The sequence below is a fragment of the Mustela lutreola genome, chromosome 11 (genome assembly GCF_030435805.1).
Source record: "Mustela lutreola isolate mMusLut2 chromosome 11, mMusLut2.pri, whole genome shotgun sequence".
Classification (NCBI taxonomy): Eukaryota; Metazoa; Chordata; class Mammalia; order Carnivora; family Mustelidae; genus Mustela; species Mustela lutreola.
The window spans coordinates 66,634,675-66,659,197 of record NC_081300.1 but is presented as its reverse complement, the minus strand read 5'-3'; the positions used below and the strand labels follow the sequence as shown (position 1 = coordinate 66,659,197).

Genomic DNA, 24,523 nt, shown 5'->3' with positions numbered 1-24,523 from the left:
ATTCACTCAGTAAAAGGCCAAGTGCTTCTAACATCTTCAGTGCCTATTAGACCATGCTTCTAAGCCTACATACTGCCTTGCAGCATGTCCTACTCCTCCCCCCTATCCACTTCATTCTAACCAAACTGTCTTGCAACTCCTTGAACATATTAATCACTTTACTTGCTTAGAGCCCTGTATTTGCTGTTCTTCTAATATGAATGCTCACCATCCAGATACCTGCAGAGGTGAATCCTCACCATCTTCAGACTTCTGTTGCAACTCTTCTCAAGGAGGTTCTCAAATACTCCAAACAACTGCTAATTCACATTGCCAATATCTCTTCCCTTCCCCTCAACCTTCAAGTCCTTATCACCACCTAACGCATTATAAATTTTATCTACTTGATTATTGTCTACTGTCTATCCAGTAAAATGTAAACTTCAAAAGACAGATTATCTTTTGTTGACTGCTGTATCCCCAGCACAAAGAGTGCCTGGCACAATATGGGAGCTCAACAAATAAAGAATCTGTTAATAGTATGAATTAACAGTAACTTTCATTAATAAGAAAATGTATTTGTAGAATAGACTGTACTCCTTTAATTCTGTATTTTCTATGATTTGCTTAGAACCTTGTCCGTATCAGGCCTTGTCCTAGGCCTATGAAGGACTGAAAGCTTCTAGCTTTTTAAAACATTTTTATCACAACCATAGTAAAAACAACAACAACATATAATATGGAATCTCACAATATAAACATATAAATAACAAGTGCTTCACTACATGGATACTTATTCTAATCAATTATGACTCATCGATGGCTCACTACTAAAGGTTTGAAAAACATTTGTTTTAGGCTAGCAAGATGTAGGTACTTTAAATTATGGATCATAACTCACCAGTTTCTGAAAACCTAACATCAGATTTCATTGTAATCCCATATAGACCCTTCAAACCCCATCTATAAAAATTAAAGTGGCATCATCAAAAGAAATGAAATCTTGCCATTTACGATGACGTGGCTGGAACTAGAGGGTATCATGCTTAGTGAAATAAGTCAATCGGAGAAAGACAACTATCATATGATCTCCCTGATATGAGGAAGTGGAGATGCAACATGGGGGGTTAAGGGGGTAGGAGAAGAATAAATGAAACAAGATGGGATTGGGAGGTAGACAAACCATAAGTGACTCATAATCTCACAAAACAAACTGAGGGTTGCTGGGGGGAGGGGGGTTGGGACAGGGGGGTGGGGTTATAGACAGGTTGGGAAGGGTAGGTGCTATGGTGAGTGCTGTGAAGTGTGTAAACCTGGCGATTCACAGACCTGTACCCCTGGGGATAAAAATATATGTTTATAAAAAATAAGAATTAAAAAAAAATTAAAGTGGCATCAAATACGTGCCATGTACCGCAAATTAGTTTAATTAGCATATCAGCATATAATTTGGGAACACATAGATATTTAATCCTGAGATGTATACCAACTTCAAAGTAAGTCAAAAAAGAAATTTTTGAAAATAAGAAAAGTTGGGGCCCCTGGGTAGCTTAGTGGGTTAAAGCCTCTGCCTTCAGCTCAGGTCATGATCTCAGAGTCCTGGGATCCAGCCTCATATCCCCATATTAGACTCTCTGCTCAGCAGGGAACCTGCTTCCCTTCCTCTCTCTTTGTTTGCCTCTGTGACTGCTTGTGATCTCTCTCTGTCAAAAAAACCAAAATCTTAAAAAAAAAAATAAATAAGAAAAGTTATTTCTTATTTTCATCATTTGTCTCACAACTATAATTGCTTGGCCAACAATGGTATGATATTACCAAGCACTAAGTAGAAAGTGGTGAATTCATGAAGTTTACAGTCTAGTATGCCATAAAGAGTGATTTACAACCTTCTTAAAATGAAGATCAAGTATATAATTAGGAGATATGTAATGCAAGAAAACATAAAAGGCACATCTGAAAACACTGTTCTTTAAGAGTCAGAGAAATTGGTTTGGTCTGTCTATATACAACTTCATCATCTAACTCCAGGATGATGCCACCTAGTCCATTGTTTCCCAACATAAGCACCATAGACATGTCTGGACCAGATAATTCTTTGTTGTAGGGGGGTGGTGCTGGGTGCATTTAGGATTTATAGCAGTATCCCTGACTCTGCTTAGGAGATGCTAGTAGAAATTCCCTACATGTGCCATCAAAAAATGTTCTACGGGAGAACTTCTACCCTAATCTAATCTCCTGAGTATCAACTTCCGCATTTCTAGTAACTGTCTTCTAGGTAATTCTACATGATGCTCTAATACCCCTCTCAAGAAATAATTCTAAATTGACATTATTAATATTCTGGGGCACGTGGATGGCTCAGTGCATACTGATGGCTCAACTGTATACCACCACTAGATGAATCTTTTTTTTTTTTACTAGATGAATCTTAAAATACCTCTGTAATTATATCATTCAGCTATTCCTACATGTTAAATGACTCCCCCAATTTTAAAGAATACATTTTAAGTTATGCTATGGAACAAACTGTGTCCCTTCAAAATATGTATGCTGAAGCCTTAACTCCCAGTATGATAGTATCTGGAGATGAAACTTTGGGAAACTTTGGGTTCCCATCTAGGTAGATTTAGATAAATTCATGAGAGTGGAACCCTCATGATGGGATTAGTACCAAGAAGAGATATCAAAGAGCTTGCTTTTTCTCTGTCTCCCACCTACTATGTGAAGACACAGTGAGAATGTGGCAGTCTACAGGTCTGAAGGAAGCAAGGCAAATCAGCTAGCACCTTGATCTTGAATTTTCCAGCCTCCAAAACTATGAGAACAAATTCTGTTGTTAAAAAAGAATAAAAATAAACTGGGTTCCAGGAACATTGTAGGACTTTTTACCCAGCTGATCTTGGTAGGATTTTACTTTGTTTTTAATTATTTTATTAAAGATCTTATTTATTTGAGAGAGAGAGACTGAACAGGCACAAGCTGGGGGAGTGGCAGGTAGTGGAGAAGCAGACTCGCTGCTGAGCAAGGAGGCCAATGTGGGGCTGGATCCCAGAACCCTGGGATCATAACCTGAGCAGAAGGCAGTTGATTAACCAACTAAGCCACCCAGGAGCCCCTTAGTAGGATTTTATAGCTGTTGACCATACCGATTAACTAGGTCGATGTGGGGCTGGATCCCAGGACCCTGAGATCATGACTTGAGCCAAAGGCAGAAGCTTAACCCTCTGAGCCACCCAGGTGCCCCAGATCATGGGAATTTTCTTATCACTTCTCTTCTGGTACCTTTATTTTCTACAATTTACCAGAATCTTAAGATACCTTGGGTCATGAGGTTGGACATGTCAAAGACTTAGTAGATCTAAGGAGTTAATCCTCAAAACCACTTGTATCCCCCTATCAATAAAACTGCCAAGGGCTGTGGAAGGAGTTAAAGAGATTTCATGCCAAAGATAGCTAAGATGGCAGGGAAAGATAATTCATCTCCCAGGTTATTCCTATGCATTTAAACAACAGCCTTCTTCATGGGGATTTTTTTTTTTTTTAAAATAAACATATAATGTATTTTTAACCCCAGGGGTACAGGTCTGTGACTCACCAGGTTTACACACTTCACAGCACTCACCATAGCACATACCCTCCCCAATGTCCATAACACCCCCCCACCCCACTCCACCCCCCACCCCACTCCCAACCCAACTCCCCCCAGCAACCCTCAGTTTGTTTTGTGAGATTAAGAATCACTTATGCACAAATAAAGAAATAAAAAAAAAAAAAAAAAAAAAAAAAAAAAAAAAGAATCACTTATGGTTTGTCTCCCAACCGATCCCATCTTGCTTCATTTATTCTTCTCCTATCCCCCTAACCCCTTCATGGGGCTTTTTTATAGCTACACACCAGCTTTTTTTCAGGCATCAGTCTTTCTTGAGTGGCTTCCTGAAAGCAGGCCAACCGGACTCCTTTGATATCTATTCTCACAATCTTCCCTTGCCTCTGACTCTTTTCACTCCCTATACCACTCCTGCAAATTCCTCTCCCTATCCCTTCACTCCTTCCCCAACCATAGCACCTCATGTCTCATTCCCACTACTCTCCTTCCCTTCTCTTCCATTTACCCCACACATTTGCTGCCTTAGGATTTAATGCCCATTAAACACATCCTTGGGCGAAATGAGAGCTTCACAGGATCCTTAAAACTACATTAAACATTTATATTCACCTTAGGACAACTAAGAAAAACAAAATGTTTTCATAATTTTTTTTAATAAATATTTGTTCATAAATAAGCTCAAGATGGTAGAGGAGTATAAAAATGGGGTCTAATCTAGCCTGGGAGTCTGAAATGGGAAAAACTATTAAACCAAGGTTGTTCTTTCAAAAGACAGGATTATTTCTGTAGACTGGACTAAGGAAAAGCAATTTATAGAACCTCATTACCATTTTAACTTTTTCTACCTCTCTGACTTCTTTTTTCATTATTCTAACACTCATTCCCTGCAATCCAGCCACAGTGTCTTCCCTGTTGTTCCCTTTAGGCTCTGCATGAAATTCTTTTCTCCCAGATGTCTCCATGGCTAACACTTCTATCTCCTTTAACACCATATCTGAACTTACCTTTACCATAAGACTTGCCCTGATCATCCAATCTAAAATTACAACATTCCCACCCACCCAACATTCAATCCTATGATCCTGCTCTATTAGATTCTTCCTAATTTCATAACATCACCTTCTGTATCACCGAAAAATGTATTATATTTACATTATTATTACACAATTATATTATATATGTATTATATATTATGTGTGTGTGTGTGTGTGTATACACATATGTTTATAGACCTTTTTTTCTCCACTGGACTGTCAATTTTCCACTGGAGAAGCTCTGTTTCATTTTTTAGCTTGTTTTGTTTGTTTTTGTCTGTTTTGTTCATTGATTTCTCCCAAATTCCTAGAGTAGTCATGGCACACAAGTCTTAAATATTTGTGAAAGGAAAATGATTATCTAGGAGTTAGAAATAAATTTAACAGAGGAAAGTGGGCTGAGGGAAGAAGCAAGAAACGTTCAAACCTGAGGAACACACAATTTTCTTTAAGTCAGGGAGCCACTAAAGTGTACTATTACAGCAAATATGAGAACCCTATAATCCTAGGACTCAGGAGGACTATTGTCCGTCACTTTCAACCATTTTCTCTTGTCCTTTGCTCCCAAGAGCAGGATCGTAGAAGAATTCACAAAGGAGAAAGACAAACACAGAAAGACAAATATTATATGATCTCACTGATAAGTGGAATCATGAGCAGGATGGCAATTCAACCTAAAAGTGGCCTGTTAGTTCAGAAGCAAGTTCTTTCTCTAAGACTGAGGATTTAGAAAGGTGGAAATATCAGGTGAATGGTGAATGATTTAAACAGGGGCTGCAGAGAACCACAAAAAAGATGACTGAAAAAAAAAAAAAAAAGGAAAAAAGGACAATGTTAATTTTTTAAAAGCCAACAAGGTAAGGTCATAGGGAATGGTAAAATAAGAAACTACAAATATTCCCTCCTTCATAAAAGCAAAGAGAACAACAGCAGAAATAGTCAAAATCGGGCTTTTTCATCCCAGTAATTAACCAAAGGCTTAATCAGAGGATTAAAAATCAGAGGAAAATCAGAGGATTTCTGTGGAAAACACTATGGCATTTCCTCAAAAACTTAAACACTGAATTATCATTATGACCCAAGAGTCCACTTATAAGTATTGCCCGACAGAATCAAAAACAGGTACTCAGACAACTACATGTAATGTACATACATGTTTAGAGTAACATGATTCACAAGAACTTAATGGTAAAAATAATACAAATGTCCATCAATGGGTAAGTATACAAACTGTGGTATATACAAACAGTGGAATATTATTCAACCATAAAGGGAATAAAGAGACCTTACTGTTCACTGCTGCATTATTTACAGTAGCCAAGATATCAAAATAACCTAAGTGTCCACTGATTGGTGGATAAAGAAAATCTGGAATATACAAATAATGGAATATCATTCAGCCATAAAAAATATGAAATCATTCCATCTGCAACATGATGGACCTGAGAGCATTATGTTAAGTGAAATAAGTCAAACACAGAAAGACAAATATTATATGATTTCACTGATACGTGGAATCATACATAACAATAAGCTCATAGATAAAGAGAACAGACTGGTGATTGCCAGAGGCAAGATAGAAGGGTAAAATGGATAAAGGGGATCAAAAGGTACAAACTTCCAGTTATAAAATAAAATGTCATGGAGACGTAATGCACAACATGATGACTCTCGTTAATAATACTGCAGTGTATATTTGAAAGTTGCTAGGAACGTAGATCTTAAAAGTTCTTATCTCAAGACAAAAAAAAAATTACGTATGGTAACAGATGTTGACTATACTTATTGTGGGCATTTCACAATTCAAACACCAAATCATACTATATACCTGAAACTAACGTTTATGTCAATTATACATACTTGAGACCACACTGTCCCTGCGAGGGCTCCACCCCCACTTAGCCTTCATTGTTATAGTCCTATCTTATCCCTTCATTGTATTTAACATTATTTTTTGTATACATATAGGTTTTTTTATTTTTGTTAAAATTTTGGGATACAATTTCTTCCAACAGATAAAAATAAACTCTAAATCTAGCGCATGGCTTTTTCTAGTCTCCAGCCTGAGCACATTCTTTTTTCTTTTTTTTTTTTTCTTTTTCCAACCAACTTATCTTAACATTCCTTTTTTATATATATTTTTTTTAATTTTCATCTTTACAGTCATATTCCATCCCTTCATCATGTTTACTATTATTTTTGTGTATATATATGTTTTTCTCTCTTTAAAATTTTGGGAGGTAGTTTCTTTAAGAGACCAGCATAGACCCAACTGGGTGGCTCTGTTCTTTTCACCAGTCTGAGATCATATATATATATATATACATACATACACACACATATACATACATATACATCTATGTATGTATATGTATTTTTTTTTCTTTTTTCCCCCTTTCTTCTCCCCCCCAGTTTTGGGTCTCTTCTGATTTGGTTAGCATACATTTTTCTGGGGTCTTTGCCACCCTTTTAGTGTATGATTCTCTCGTTCATATATTCTTATCTGGACAAAATGACAAGGCAGAGAAACTCACCACAAAAAAAAAGAACAAGATGCAGTACCAACGGCTAAGGACCTAATCAATAAGGACACTGGTAATATGTCAGAACTAGAGTTCAGAATGACAATTTTCAAGGTGCTAGCTAGGTTTGAAAAAGGCAGGGAAGAGATTAGAGAAACCCTTTCTGGAGAAATACAATCCCTTTCTAAAGAAATAAAAGAACTAAAATCTAACCAAATTGAAATTTAAAAAAGCTATTAATGAGGTGCAATAAAAAACGGAAGCTCTTACTGCTAGGAAAAATGAAGCAGAAGAGAGAATTAGTGATGTAGAACACCAAATGACAGAGAATAAAGAAGCTGAGCAAAAGAAAGACAAACAACTGCTGGACCACAAGGGGAGAATTCAAGAGATAAGTGAAACCGTAAGAGGAAACAATACTAGAATAATTGGGATTCCAGAAAAAGAGAAACAGAGAGGGGTATACTGGATAGAATTACAGTAGAGAATTTCCCTAATATGACAAAGGGAATGAGCATGAAAATTCAGGGGTTCAGGCACAGAGAACCCCCCTCAAAATCAATAAAAATAGGTCCACAGGTCATATATTAGTAAAACCTACAAGTCTTAGGGACAAAGAGAAAATCATAAAAGCAGCTCGGGACAAGAAGTAACATACAATGGTAGGAATATTAGATTGGCAGCAGACTTATCCACAGAGACCTGTTGGGCCAGAAAGAACTGGCATGATAAATTCAGAGCACTAAATGAGAAAAACACACAGCCAAGAATACTATATCATTGAGTGGGTGGCTCAATGGGTTAAAGCCTCTGCCTTTGGCTCAGGTCATGATCCCATGGTCCTGGGATCAAGCTCCCTATCGGGCTCTCTACTCGGCGGGAAGTCCGCTTCCTCCTCTCTGCCTCTCTGCCTACTTGTGATCTCTGTCTGTCAAATAAATAAATAAAATATTTCAAAAAAAAAAGAGAATACTATATCCAGCTAGGCTACCATTGAAAATAGAAGAAGAGATAAGGGGGCACCTGGGTGGCTCAGTGGGTTGAGCCGCTGCCTTCGGCTCGGGTCGTGATCTCAGGGTCCTGGGATCGAGCCCCGCATCGGGCTCTCTGCTCAGCGGGGAGCCTGCTTCCTCCTCTCTCTCTGCCTGCCTCTCTGCCTGCTTGTGATCTCTGTCTGTCAAATAAATAAATAAAATCTTTAAAAAAAAAAAAAAAAGAAGAAGAAGAAGAGATAAAAAGCTTCCAGGACAAACAAAAATTAAAAGAATTTGCAAACACCAAACCAGCCCTACAGGAAATATTGAGAGGGGTCCTCTAAGAAAAGAGAGAGCCTAATAGTAGTAGACAAGGAAAGTACAGAGACAACATACAGTTAACAGTCACCTTATAGGCAATACAATGGCACTAAATTCATATTTTTCAATAGTTACCATCAATGTAAATGGGCTAAGTACCCCAATCAAAAAACACATGGAAGGAGAATGGATTTAAAAAAAAAAACAAAAACAAGACGCATCAATATGCGTTCTATAAGAAACTCATTTCAGACCCAAAGACACCTCCAGATTTAAAGTGAGGGGGTGGAAAACAATTTACTATGCTAATGGACATCAAAAGAAAGCTGGGGTGGCAACCCTTACATCAGATAGTTTAGATTTTAAGCCAAAGACTATAATAAGAGACGAGGAAGGACTCTATACCATACTCAAAGGGTCTATTCAACAGGAAGATCTAACAATTTTCTATATCTATGCCCCTAACATGGGAGCAGCCACCTATATAAACCAATTAATAACAAAATCAAAGAAACACATCAACAATAATACAATAATAGTAGGGGACTTTAACACCCTCCTCACTGAAATGGACAGATAATCCGAGCAAAAGATCACTAAGAAAATAAAGGCCTTAAATGACACACTGGAGCAAATGGAGACCACAGATATATTCAGGACATTCTATCCCAAAACAACAGAATATACGTTCTTCTCTAGTGCACATGGAACATTCTCCAGAATATATCACATCCTGGGTCACAAATCAGGTCTCAACTGGTACCAAGAGAGGGGTCATTCCCTGCATATTTCAAACCAAATGTTCTGAAGCTAGAACTCAATCACAAAAGGAAACTTGGAAAGAACCTAAATACATGGAGGCTAAAGAGCATCCTACTAAAGTGAATGGGTCAACCAGGAAATTAAAGAAGAATTGAAAAAATTCATGGAAACAAGTGAAAATGAAAACACAACTGTTCAATAACTGTGGGACACCGCAAAGGCAGTCCTGAAATTAAAGTATACAGGAATACAAGCCTCTCTCAAGAAACAAGAAAGGTCTCAAAAACACAACCTAACGAACACCTAAAGGAGCTGGAGAAAGAACAGCAAAGAAAGCCTAAACCCAGCAGAAGAAGAGAAGTCCTAAAGATCAAAGAAGAAATCAATGAAATAGAAACCAAAAGAACAGTAGAACAAATCAACAAAACTAGGAGCCGGTTCTTTGAAAGAATTAATAAGATTGATAAACCCCTGGCCAGACTTATCAAAAAGAAAAGAGAAAGGATCCCAATCAATAAAATCATGAATGAAAGAGGAGAGATCACAACCAACACTAAAGAAATACAAACAATTATAAGAACATACTATGAGCAACTATATGCCAGCAAATTTGACAATCTGGAAGAAATGTCCTAGAGATGTATGAACTACCAAAACTGAACCAGGAAGAAATAGAAAACCTAAACTGACCCATAACCAGTAAGGAGATTGAACAGTCATAAAAAATCTCCCAACAAACAAGAGCCCAGAGCCAGATGGCTTCCCAGGGGAATTCTACCAAACATTTAAAGAAGAAATAATACCTATTCTCCTGAAACTGTTCCAAAAACTAGAAATGGAAGGAAAACTTCCAAACTCATCTTATGAGGCCAGCATTACCTTGATCCCAAAAACAAAGACGCCATCAAAAAGGAGAATTGCAGACCAATATCCTTAATAAACACAGATGGGAAAATTCCCACCAAAATACTAGTCATTAGGATCCAAGAGTACATTAAAAGAATTATTCACCATGACCAACTGGGATTTATTCCTGGGCTGCAAGGTTTGGTTAAACATCTGCAAGTCAATCAATGTGACAAAATACATTAATAAATGAAAGAACAAGAACCATTTGGTAATCTCAGTAGATGCTGAAAAAGCATTTGACAAAGTAAAGTATCCTTTCTTGATCAAAACTCTTCAAAGTATAGGGGGGTGCCTGGGTGGCTCAGTGGGTTAGAGCCTCTGCCTTCAGCTCAGGTCATAGTCTCAGGGTCCTGGAATAAAGCCCTGCATCGGGCTCTCTGCTCAGTAGAGAGCCTGCTTTCTCATCTCTCCCTGCCTGCCTCTCTTACTACCTATAATCTCTGTCTATCAAATAAATAAATAAAATCTTAAAAAAAAAAAAAAAAACAAGTGTAGGGGTAGAGGGTACATACCTCAAAATCATAAAAGCCATCTATTAAAAACCCACAGCAAATATCATTCACACTCGGGAAAAAACTGAGCTTTTCCCCCAAGGTCAGGAACATGTTAAGGCTACCCAATATCACTTACTGGTATTCAACATAGTACTAGAATTCCTAGACTCAACAATCAGACAACAAAAAGAAATACAAGGCATCTAAATCAGCAAAGAAGAAGTCAAACTCTCACTCTTTGCAGATGATGATACTTTATGTGGAAAATCCAAAAGACTCCACTCCAAAACTGCTAAAACTCATACAGGAATTCAGTAAAGTGTCAGGATATAAAATCAATGCACAGAAATAAGTTTCGTGTCTATACACCAACAACAAAACAGAAGAAAGAGAAATTAAGGAGTCAATCCCATTTACAATTGCATCCAAAACCGTAAGATACCTAGGAATTAATCTAACCAAAGAGGCAAAAAGTCTGTACTCAGAAAAATATGAATGGGGCACCTGGGTGGTTCAGTGGGTTAAAGCCTCTGCCTTCAGCTCAGGTCATGGTCCCAGGGTCCTGGGATTGAGCCCCACATCGGGCTCTCTGCTCAGCGGAGAGCCTACTTCACTTGCTCCTCTCTCTGCCTGCCTTTCTGCCTACTTGTGGTCTCTGTCTCTGAAATAAATAAATAAAATCTTAAAAAAAAAAAAAAGAAGAAAGAAAACTGTGAATTACTCATGAAAGAAACTAAGGAAGACACAAAGAAATGGAAAAATGTTCCATGCTCATGGACTGGAAGAACAAATATTATGAAATGCCTATGTTATCTAAAGCAATCTACACATTTCATGCAATTCCTATCAAAATACCATCATTTTTTTTTCAAAGAAATGGAACAAATAACCCTAAATTTATATGGAACCAGAAAAGACTCCAAATAGCCAGCAGAATGTTGAAAAAGAAAGCCAAAGTTGGTGGCTTCACAATTCCAGACTTCAACTTCTATTAAAAAGCTGTAATTATTAAAACTGTATGGTATTGGCACAAAAACAGACACATAGATCAATGGAACAGAATAGAGAGCCCAAAAATAGACCCTCAACTCTATGGTCAACTAATCTTCGACAAACAGGAAGGAATGTCCAATGGAAAAAAGACCATCTTTTCAACAAATGGTGTCAACAAATTGGACAGCCATATGCAGAAGAATGAAACTGAACCATTTCCTTAGACCACACACAAAAATAGACTCAAAATGGATGAAAGACCTCAATGTGAGACAGGAATCCATTAAAATCCTTGAGGAGACCACAGGAAGCAACCTCTTTGACCTCAGCCACAGCAACTTCTTCCTAGAAATATGGCCAAAGGCAAAGGAAGCAAGGGCCAAAATGAACTATTGGGACTTCATCAAGATCAAAAGCTTTTGCACAGCAAAGGAAACAGTCAACAAAACCAAATGACAACTGACAGAATGGAAGATATTTGCAAATGATATATCAGATAAGGGGCTAGTATCCAGAATCTATAAAGAACTTAGCAAACTCAACACCAAAAGAACAAATAATCCAGTCAAGAAATGGGCAGAGGACATGAACAGATATTTCTTCAAAGAAGACATCCAGATGGCCAACAGACACATGAAAAAGTACTCCACATCACTCGGCATCAGGGAAATACAAATCAAAACCACAATGAGATACCACCTCACACCAGTCAGAATGGCTAAAATTAACAAGTCAGGAAATGACAGATGTCGGTGAGGATGCATAGAAAAAAGAACCCTCCTACGTTTCTGGTGGGATGCAGGTTGAACCGCTGCCACTCTGGAAAACAGCATGGAGGTTCCTCAAAAAGTTGAAAATAGAGCTACCCTACAACCCAACAATTGCACTTCTGGGTATATACCCTAACGATACAAACATAGTGATCCGAAGGGGCACGTGCACCCGAATGTTTATAGCAGCAATGTCCACAATAGCCAAACTATAGAAAGAACCTAGATGTCCATCAACAGATGAATGGATAAAGAAGTATATATATACACACACATACACATACATATATATACAATGGAATACTATGCAGCCATCAAAAGAAATGAAATCTTGCCATTTGCAATGACGTGGATGAAACTAGAGGGTATTATGCTGAGCGAAATATGTCAATCAGAGAAAGACAATTATCATATGATCTCCCTGATATGAGGAAACTGAGAGACAGGGTGGGCGGTTTGAGGGGTAGGGAAGGAAAAAAATGAAACAAGATGGGATTGGGAGGGAGAAAAAACATAAGAGACTCTTTATATCACAAAACAAACTGAGGGTTGCTAGGGGGAGGGAGGGTATGGAGAGGGTGGCTGGGTTATGGACATTGGGGAGGGTGTGTGATATGAATGCTATGAAATGTGTAAGCCTGAAGATTCACAGACTTGTACCCCTGGGGAAAATAATACATTATATGTTAATAAAAATTAAAAAATTAAAAAATAATTCCCAAAAGAGAAATCCAAGATCAGATGACTATCTTCGTAAATTTTATCAAAACAATTCAAGAATTAGCACTAAACTTTCAGTAACTCTCTAAAAATCAGATGAGGAGAGACAACTTCCCAGCTCTTCTATGAGACCAGTACTATTTATATCAAAATTAAACAAACAAATCACACACAAAACTAACAAAAAACAAAAAAACCCAGACACCAATACCTTTTATCAATAAGGGCAAAAATCAAAAAACAAAATACTAGCAAACACAATTTAAAAACCTATTAGAGGAGTGCCTGGGTGGCTCAGTGGGTTGAGCCTCTTCCTTCAGCTCAGGTCACGATCTCAGGCTTCTGGGATCGAGCCCCGCATCGGGCCCTCTGCTCGGCAGGGAGCCTGCTTCCCTCTCTCCCTGCCTGCCTCTCTGCCTACTGGTGATCTCTCCGTCAAATAAATAATAATAATAATAATAAAATCTTAAAAAAAAATCTTAAAAACCTAGAAGAAGGGCTATACACTATGACCAAGTGAGACTTGTGTAAGAAATGCAAAGTTGGTTCATTATATGAAAATCAATCAACATTATACCATTTCAATAGAATGAAAGACCAAAAAACCCACATCTGTCCACAAAAAAAGCAGTGGACAAAACTGAGCACGGTTTTGGGGAAGGGGGATAAAAACCACACTCAGTAATTGGAAGAAGGAAACTTTCTCTGACAAGGTATATCTGTAAAAGACCCATAGCTAGCATTACAATTCATGGCAAAAAGACTGAAAGTTTCTCCTCTAAGATCAGGAATAAGACAAGGATGTCTACTTCTACCCTTCTGATTCAACATTATCCTGAATGTTGTTTAATTGGGTAATCATGCAATTAAAAAAAAAAAAAAGTAAAATAGCATTCAGACTGGGGAAAAAAAGAAGTAAAACTGTATTGGAGAGGACATGATTTTGTATACAGAAAATCCTGAGGAATTATATTTGTTTATATATAATAACTGTTTATTATAATAAACAATATAAGATCAATATAAAACATCAATTAGGGGTGTCTGGGTGGCTCAGTGGGTTAAAGCCTCTGCCTTCAGCTGAGGTCATGATCCCAGAGTCCTGGGATCAAGACCAGCATCGGGCCCTCTGCTCAGCGGGGAGCCTGCTTCCTCCTCTCTCTCTCTCTGCCTGCCTCTCTGCCTACTTGTGATCTCTGTCTGTCAAATAAATAAATAAAATCTTAAAAAAAAATAAATTACATTTCTATACACTAGCAATAAACACTCCGAAAATGAACTTAGCAATTCTATGTACACTAGCATTAAAAGGGATGAAATACTTAGGAATAAATTTCCAGAAAAAAATGCAAGACTTTCATACTGAAAACACTGAATTACACTGAATACATTGCTGAAGCAATTAAAAAAGACCTAAGTAAATATATACATCCCATGTTTATGGATAAGATTTAATATTATTAAGATGACAAGATTCCTGATACTGATTTATCAAAATCCCAGCTGGCTTTTTCACAAATTAAAATTCATAGGGAAATGCAAGACTCAGAAGAGCCAAAACAATCTTGAAAAAGAAGAAATGAAAATGTCACACTGATTTCAAAACTTACTGCAAAGCTACAGTAATCAAGAGTGTGGTACTTTCATAAAGACAGAACCACAGATCAGCAGAATACAATTCAGAATCCAAAAATAAACCCATACACTAATGGTCGATTGGTTTTCAGCAAGAATAGCAAAATAATTAAGTGGGAAGCAGGTATGTCTTTTCAACAAATGTTGGAACAACTGAAAACATCCACATCAAAAAACTGAGGTTGGACCCCTGCTCACAGCATATTTAAAAAACAAAAGCAAAAACAAAACAAAACAAAAAAAACACTTCAAAATAGATCGTAGAACTAAATGTAAGAGCTAACTGTAAGTCTTCTTTTTAAAAAAACAGAAACAAAGGTTTTTGAGACAACATACCAAAAGGAATAATGACAAAGGAAAAATGAACAGGATTTCAGCAAAAGGAAACTCTTACAACTGTTAGCCGAACGTAGGCTGGTACAGCAACTCTAGAACAAAGTATGGAGTTTCCTCAAAAGGTTGAAAATAGAGCTACCCTAGCTACCCTATGACTCAGCAATTGCATTACTAGGGATTTATCCCAAAGATCCAAATCTGGTGATCTAAAGGGGCACCTACACCCCAATATTTATAGCAGCAATCTCCACAATAGTGAAACTATGGAAAGAGCCCAGATATCATCAACAGATGAATGGATAAAGAAGATGTGGTGTGGAATATTACTAAGCCATCAAAAAATGAAATCTTGACATATGCAATGACCTGGATAGAACTAGAGGGTATTTACGTTAATCAAAATGCCAATCAATGACAATTATCATATGATTTCACTCATATGTGGAATTTAAGAAACAACAGAAGAGCATCGGGGCAGGGAAATAAAACAAAACTAAATCAAAGAGGAAGACAAACCATGAGAATTTTTTTTTTAATTTTTTAAAAAATATTTTTATTTATTTATTTGACAGACAGAGATCACAAGCAGGCAGAGCAGCAGGCAGAGAGAGAGGAGGAAGCAGGCGACCCGCTGAGCAGAGGGCCCGATGCTGGTCTTGATCCCAGGACCCTGGGATCGTGACCTGAGCCGAAGGCAGAGGCTTTAACCCACTGAGCCACTCAGGCGCCCATAAGAGACTCTTAATTACAGGAAACAAACTAAGGGATGCTGGAAGGGAGGGGAGTAGAGGGATGGAGTAACTGGGTGATGGACATTAAGGAGGGCATGGGATATAATGAGCACTGGGTATTATAGAAGACTGATTAATCACTGAACTCTACCACTGCAAATAATACACTATATGTTAATTAATAGAATTTAATAACATTTAATTAAAACAGGATTTCATCAAATTAAAAACTTTTGTAAACAGACAAACCACGTAATGGGAGAAAATATTTTTAACTCATATATATAATAAAGGACTTGTATCCACAATATATAAAGATCTCTTATATCAGAAGAATAGGTCCTGGGATCAAGCCCTGCGTCGGGCTCTCTGCTCCACAGGGAGCCTGCTTCCTCCTCTCTCTCTCTCTGCCTGCCTCTCTGTCTACAGGTGATCTCTGTCTGTCAGATAAATAAATAAAATCTTAAAAAAAAAAAAAATGGGCAAGGGAATTAAATAGAAATTTCTCTAAAAATGATATACCAGGGGCACCTGGGTGGCTCAGTGAATTAAGCCACTGCCTTCAGCTCAGGTAATGATCTCAGGGTCCTGGGATCGAGCCCCGCATCTGCCTCAGCATACCTGCTGAGCAGAGAGCCTGCTTCCCCTTCTCTCTCTGTCAAATAAACAAATAAAATCTTAAAAAAAAACAAAACAAACAAAAAAATAAAAATGATACACAAATGTCCAAGTATATGAAAAGATGTTCAACATGATAGTAATGAGAAAACTGTAAATCAAAACTATAATGATATATCACTCAAACCCCTTAGGATGGCTACTATCAAAATATATAAAAACAAATAATTACACCAGAAAATAACAACTGCTGGTAAGGATGTGAAGAAATTAAGATTCTTATGTGCTGTGGTTGGAATGTAAAATGGTGCAAAGCAACACAGGTTCCCCAAAATATTATAAATCAAACTATCATGATCCAGCAATCCTACTTCTGGATATATATTCAAAAGAAATGAAAACAAGATTACGAAGAAATATTTGTGTACCCATGTTCACAGCAGTACTGTTCTGATAACTAAATGGTAGATGCAGTCCAAATGTTCACTAACTGATGAAAGAATTTAAAAAAATGTGTATATACATACAACAGGATATTATTCAGCTATAAGAAGGAAGTCCTGCCATACACTAAAACACCGATGAATCTCTGAGGACACATTAACTAAATTTTAAAAAGCCAGTCACAAAAAAGACAAATACTATATTAATTCCACTTACCTGATCTAAAGTAGTCAAAGCAACAGTAAAGAAACAAAAAGTAGAATGGTGGATACCCTGGTCTAGGGAGAAAGGGAAAAGGGACTTAGTTGTTTAATGAGATGGATACAGAGTTTCAATTTTACAGAATGAGAAGTTCTAGAGATCTGTTTTAAAACAATGTTAATATATTTAGCACTTAAATGATTAAGATGGTAAAATTTATGTTATCTGCTTTTTACAATAAAAAATGAGCAAAAAATTTGAATAGACAACTCTTCAAAGAAGATATACAAATAATGCAATACAATAAGCACAAGAAATGCTGCTCAACACAATTAATTATTAGGAAAATGTAAATCAAAATCAGAATGAGATTCCACTTCACATCCACTGGCTTGACTAAAATCAAAAACAGAAACAGTAAAAAGTGTTACAGAGAATATGGAGAAATTAGAATCCTCATATATTGTTAGTGCAACTGCTGTAAAATGGTCAGCCACTTTGGAAAACAGTTTGGCAGCATCTCAAAAATTAAATACAGCAGTATATGATCTAGCAATTTCTCTCCTAGGTATATAGCTCAAAGAGTTGAAAACATAAATCCATATAAAAATTTGCTCAACAATGTTCATAGCAGCATTATTCATAATTGCAACAAAGTGCAAACTATCCAAGGCCACATATTGTATAATTCCTCCCATATAAAATGTCTACACTGGGCAAATGCACAGAGACAGAAATAAATTAGTGGTTGCCATGGGCTGGAGTGGGGGAAAGAATGAGGAAATGTAGTAGGTTGAATAATGACCTCAAAAAATATTAGATCCTGATCCCTGAAACATATCTACATTATCTTTCTTTGGGAAAGGGGTCTTTGCAGATGTGATTAAGAATCTTGAGATGGGAAGATTATCCTGGATTATACAAATGTGCCCAAAATACCATCATAAGTATCCTCAGTATGAAAGGCAAAAGATTTCACACATACGGTAGGAGAAAGCATTGTACCAAGACTGGAATGACATGGACTCAGCCAAAGAATGTGCGCTGGAAGAAGCAAGCAATGGATTCTCCCTTAGAGTATCTGGGATAGGGTGGCCCTACCAAAACCTGATTTAGGTCAGGTGATGATTTCTAACTTTTGGCCTCCAGAATTGAGAGGGAATAAATTTGTGTTGTTTTAATCCACCAAGAAGCTAATACAGAGTTTTAGGGTTGATGAAATGTTCCAGAATTAGATAGTGGTAAAGACTGCACGATTTTGTGAAGTATACTAAAAATCATTCAATTCTGCATTCTACAGAGTGGATTGTATAGTATGTGAATTTTATCTCAATTAAAGAAAAAAATTCCTAGTGATAGGCTGGTGTGACCTCCTCCTCCCCCAACATCCTAACAACTGATAACTAAATTTTCAAAGCCCCTCAACAGACTCCATTCATGTAACAAGAGTTAGGTAATTAGAATTACAGTAACAATGCAAACTAATCTAGCCCACAAAGAGAGTTAAACTAGTATCATGTAGTCAATTTACAAATTTGTGGTGGGAGACATATGTTCCTAGGGATGGATGGGTATCTTCTTGTAGAGTGGACACTACTCTGATACTAGGTTGAAACATCAACTTAATTTTTATTAGGACTGCTAAAAATCCTGATTTGACCATGACAATCCAGTTTGACCTGTTGCCCCTGTGTATTTTTTAACAGTATCACTTTTCACTTAATAATACCTTGATTTCAAGGCATCCGGGTGGCTCAGTCAGTTAAGCATCTGAACCTTGATTTCAACTCAGCTTATGATCTCAGGGTTGTGAGATCAAGCCCCATGTTGGTCTCCACTCAGCAAGGAGTGTGCTTATTTTCTCTCTCTTCTTCCGCCATTAAAAAAATGATTTTGATGGTAAATGAGTCAACATACTTGTAAGGAATCTTGAAGTTGTGAAAGTGGTGAGAGCATAGGCTATGCATGCTAGATGTTCCCTGTCATGAATCTCTAGATAACAAATATCTCCCTGCTATTGGAAAGCTCCCAAAGAAAAAAATCCCAGTAAGACTTCCACAAAGCAACCATATTTTGTTTTCAAAAATATACAATATTAATGCTTAAGCTGAACTCTCAGATCTCTACTATTCAGTGTTACTCAAATGACCAATTTATACATTTAAAGGAATGAATAAGGAATGCACCTAAGAATTCTTGTGGTTGACAAGTATAAGGAACTTACAAAGTACAGCTTAAAATAACTTGTACCAATTTTTTTAAATTTTATTTTATTATTTCAGTGGTACCCAATTTTTTTAAGTGTTATGAAATCAAAAGCTGAAAGTAACTTTTTTTTTTTGTTTTCATATCAAATTGACCCTAACATAACAACTCCTGTTACAACTCCTAAGTGCAAAAAAAGGAAAAGAGGGGAATCTCTCTCCTTCTTTTTCTTTCTTTCTTTTCTTTCTTTCTCTCTATCTTTCTTTCTTTTAAGAAATTAGGGGAAAATTGTTACTCTACAGAAAGATCATCATAAGTTCTATGGGTGGTCAAACATATAATGTTGGTAATGTTCTGATGTTCACTATTTTGGATGAACTACAACTATAAAACATATTAAATTAGTAAATTAGAAAATATCCCTGTCCAAAAAAGACTGAGAAACAAATAAACGACACAGGAGCATAATGATAAGGAACTGTATAGTTCTGACAGTCTCCTAACCCTAACCCCTAACAAAGAAAAAGGGAGGGAGAAGTATCAAGACGGCATTTATAAGAAATTTGAGTATTAGGAAGTATTTGGTGAGTCTACCATATGCCAGGTACTGATCTAGGTACCAGAGATATAGTAGTGATTGAAACAAAGACCCCTTCTTCAGGGAGCTGACACTGCAATAGAGGTAACTAAAATATACATTAAAAAATATACACACATAATGTTACTGCATGCAATATTATAGTATCACACAGCACATATTTCAAATATGTACTAATGTAATATAAATCACATAAAATATTTTATATTATTATATGTGTGTATACATATATATATAATTTCAAATGGTCATAAATGCTATAGAGAAAATAAAGGAGGCAATGGTCAGGTAGTATGGAGGCAGGCTGATATTTGTATGGCATGGTTATGGAGATCTGGGGAAGAATTCTCCAGGTGAGGGAAGAACAAATACAAAGGCTCTGAGACTTACCAAAGTTAAGAACTGGTCAAGAGGTTAATGTAGGCAAACCAGTGGACAGGGAGAGAAACTGGAGAAGAATCAAAGAATGAGTTTGCTGTAGTACATTAATGTAGTCCATTCTAAGTTCTTTGGTTTTACTATGGGTATGATAGTTCACTGGGAATTTTGAGCGAGGGGTTACATGATCTGTCATGTCAAAAGGACCACTCTGGCTACTATGAGAAGAAAGAAAACTTTAGAATAATAACTGGAAGCAGGAAGGCAAGTTTAGATTATTATAACTACTAAGATTATTAATAACTTAATCATAATAATTTCATTAATAATGATTTTATAATAAAAGATTATGCTAATACAAGACTGGGATGCTGAGAAGGGGTCAAAGTCTTTTTTTTTTTTAAGATTTTATTTATTTATTTGATAGACAGAGATTACAAGTAGTCAAAGAGGCAGGCAGGGAGAGAGGAGTAAGCAGGCTCCCCGCTGAGCAGAGAGCCCAATGTGGAGCTCAATCCCAGGACCCTGAGACCATGACCTGAGTTTAAGGCAGAGGCTTTAACCCATTAAGCCACCCAGGTGCCCCCGGGGTCAAATTCTATATTAAAACCTTGAAGGTCCACAAGATTTGTTAACAGAGAGGAATTGGGATGTGAGGAAGAGGATGACACATAGAACAAACAGGTGATGCTGAGCAAGTAAACATGAAACCAGAACTCAGGGAAAGACCTGGGCTAAGTACACAAATTTTGGAATCTTTGGCATGTAATGTTATTTAAAACACAAGACTGCCTGAGGTCCTCTAGAGAAAGAGGTCTGATATCCAAGTCCTGGGGCATTGCATTGGTCAGAAACATGAGAAGAAACCAGAAAAGGATAGAAAGAAGGAAGGGTTACTTAGAACAAGCTGGGGAGGAGGGGAGGAGAGTAGTAAAAGAACAGAGAAAAAGCACGTTGTAATCCAAATGAAAAAGTATTTTCAGGGAAGAGGAAATTAATGACTCTGATAAATACTGCAATAGATCACATAAATTAATAACTAACAATTCAGGATGCCTGGGTGGCTCAGTCGGTTAAGCATCTGCCTCCGGCTCAGGTCATTATCTTAAGGTCCTGGGATCAACTCCTGCAATGGGCTCCCTGCTCAGAGGGGATTCTCCTTCTCTCTCTCCTGTGATCTCTCTCACTCTAACTCAAATAAATAAATAAAATCTTAAAAAAAATAAATAACAATTGACCATTTCATTAAGTACTGTGAAATTCACTGGAGATCTTGACAAGAGTCAGGAGAATGGGAGAACTTGAGGAAGCAAACATGGACAACGCTGAAGAAATTTTCCTCTAATGAGAAGCAGACATGAAATAAAATAAGCAGAAGGGGGATGTGCAATTAAAAGATGGCTTTTTAACAAAAGGTAACATTACAATCAGTTTGCTGATTAGAATGATCCAGAGAAACTGAAAACTTAATCCAGGATGAAGAGGAGACTTGCTGGAACAACATTCCTGAATAAACAAAAACTACTTGGATTTAATATACCAGGGGAGGCTTTGCCCTTAGCCTGGAGCCAAATAATTCACTCATAATAACAGAACAATATGGAGAAGAGTTGGAATGGTGTGTGCAACTTATATATGTGTATGGAGTAGCAACGGGTGTGGTTGCTAGCCTCCAACATGGCCCCAAATGAATCTTGCCTCCTGGTATTCACACTCTTGTGTAGTCCTCTCCCACGATATAATAGGGTTAGCCTATCTGATGAAGCAAATACAGAAGTAATGGTATGTAACTTCTGAAAAAGACTCTGCACTTCATCCTGGGACCAAGCTCTCTCTTTAATCACTCGCTCTGAGAGAAGCCAGCTACCATGACAGGAGCAGGCCCATGGAGAGGGCCACAGAGTGAAGAACTGAGGACTGTGCTAACAGTCAAGTAAGCAAGCTCAGACACTGTTCATCCAATAAAACCCAAGTCTTCAGTAACTGCCAATTCTGTCAAAAGCTTCACTATAAACTCATAAGCTACCCTGAGCCAGAATCACCCAGCTAGAGTATGACACTGAAATAAACATTTCTTAGGTCATTAAGTTTGAGACAATGTGTTACACAGCAATAGATAACTAACTATATAATGGGTCTTACCATGCTATATACACAAGTTATTAGGCATACAACTTACTTATTGTTTTGCCTCCTGGCATGAAATGAATTCATATGGCTTCCCTTACCCAGTCACATTCAATTACTCCATGAAATAAAGCCTTTTAAAGGTTGTAGAAATGAACAAACTAACCCTATGTGAACATTTTTAACCAATACACATTTATCCTGAATGAAACTTTAATACATGAGCTTAAATCTTAGGTATGTGTATCTGCCCATTTTACCCTCCTACTACCATTGTAAAAGAAGTCAGTTTTACATAGCTTAAAATGTATGATCCTCTCATGTTCTTTAGAGAGCAGGTGAAAGAATGCCACCCTCCCTGTTTTTAAGGAAGCAATATAGAGAGCTCCAGAATTACCTAAATCAGTGATTGGCTTGAATTTATCAGACAAATTCAGGTCATACACACTTCAGGAAACACTGTCTAAATACTAGTATTTTAACACGGGAGAAAATAAGAAAAAACTGAAGAAAAATGATACAGTCTTGGTCCTTATAAAGACCCCTCAACTTACCTCAGGTGTGCAGTGAAACTTCTAAGAACTTAAGATTTTCCAGGTAGGAGAAGCTCACATCCTTGAGGCAACCACAGAGGAGGATTAGGGTTACTTACACGTTACAGGAATGTTTTATATCCCACTGCCTACCTGTTATTGCCATCTGCAAGGTCATCAAGCGTCTCACTTAACCAGAAGAGAACTGGAGTCCCTTCCCCCACACCTGTTCCTCCCATCTACCCTCCCTCAGTAAAGAAAACACTGCCTGCCAGCTGCCCAGTTCCAAAGCCTGGAAACCACCCCGGGGCCTGGCTGTCAGGAGGACTTCATCAGGGTGGAAGAGTCTGAAATAGAGCCCAGGCAGAGATACTGCAAACGAGAAAAATTAACAAGGCCCTGAGGTAGGGGAGAGGGAGCAATAAATGAATTTACAAATGCTTAAATCGCCTTAAAGGCTCTGGGCCAACAGACATCCCGAACAGGGAGAAGAAGGAGGTTTGCAGGGGACGTTTAAATGCCTTAAGTTCCAAAAGAGACCCCAGTGAGACGGGGGAGGGGAAGGTATTAAGAGCCAGGGCAGGCCCCTCCTCCAAGAGGCCCAGGCTGGGCCCAGGCTTGGGGGATGGGGACGGCCAGCCCAGGGTGGGGGAGGGGATGCTGCCCGAAAGGCGCCTGCTGAAACCCGGGAAGGGGGTGTGCGTGAAGGGAGTCTCAGGACCCGCCAAGAACCGCTTACCCGACACACTCCGGAGGCCGCAGCAACAGGCACAGGCCGCTCGGGCACAACCAGACCAGGAGACCTGTGGGCCGCGGGACTGCGGCCGCGGAATCCCTCCCATCACTCCTCTGGGAACACTACGGCCGCGCCACGCCCCCGTCCTTACCGTCCTCCCGGCGGTCCGCACTACGTCCTGAGCTGCCGGAGGCGCACCGCCCCAAGGCGCTCCCCAGGCAAAGCCCGAGGGGACGACGCCTCCTCAGGCCCCAGGCGCCGCGGACACCGCCGCCTCTCCACGCGCGCCCGCTGCGATCTGTGATTGGCTGCCAGGTGCGGGCCCAAGGCAGGCGCGGCTCGGGGCGCTGTAATCTGATTGGCGGCGAGGCGGGTCCGGCGTCTGCGCGCGCTCTGGCGCCCCTGGTGGCTATCCCTGGGCGCGGGATCAGGCTGAGAGGGGTGAGAGCTGTAGCGATGACCCTCAGTCCCTGGAAGAGTCTTGGGAGGTCAAGGTTGCAGAGCAGACCAGTGTTCAAGGATAAAGACAGGCTCCCAGTCCATCAGGGGATAAATTTGTCCACCTGGAGTTTAACTTTCATAATCCTCAGGTGTGGTCCCTTTTTCATAAAAGCACTAGCTGCCAGCCCCATGTTTAAGAGAACATGACCATGCAACTTGGTCTTGATGCCCATACTCTTGACGTTACATCTGGTCAAGCCATACAAAAAAAGTCTGGCACCTATTTGTTTTTATAGCTTGCAGCGACTTAAGAATGAACTTTACATTTGTTAATGCCTGGAGAAAACCACAAAGAGACTATTATTTTGTAACGTGAAAATTACATAAAATTTAATTTCAGTGTTCATAAATAAAGTTTTATTGAACACAGACATATTTATTCCTTTAGGTATGGC

The 24,523-nt window shown here is 38.3% G+C and overlaps 1 protein-coding gene across 1 annotated transcript in view; it reads right to left on the bottom strand.

Annotated features, from left to right (window-relative positions):
• ZNF280B (zinc finger protein 280B) overlaps window positions 1-23,931 on the bottom strand; it is a 29,695-nt gene extending 5,764 nt beyond the window's left edge. Inside the window, exons 1-4 of the mRNA XM_059139922.1 lie at window positions 23,779-23,931; window positions 22,913-22,973; window positions 20,244-20,301; window positions 17,066-17,127 (exon numbers count right to left, since the gene is read on the bottom strand). The gene's annotated coding sequence lies outside the window, so the exon portion shown is untranslated. The remainder of the gene's footprint in view (window positions 1-17,065; window positions 17,128-20,243; window positions 20,302-22,912; window positions 22,974-23,778) is intronic.
• Window positions 23,932-24,523: the final 592 nt, after the last annotated feature.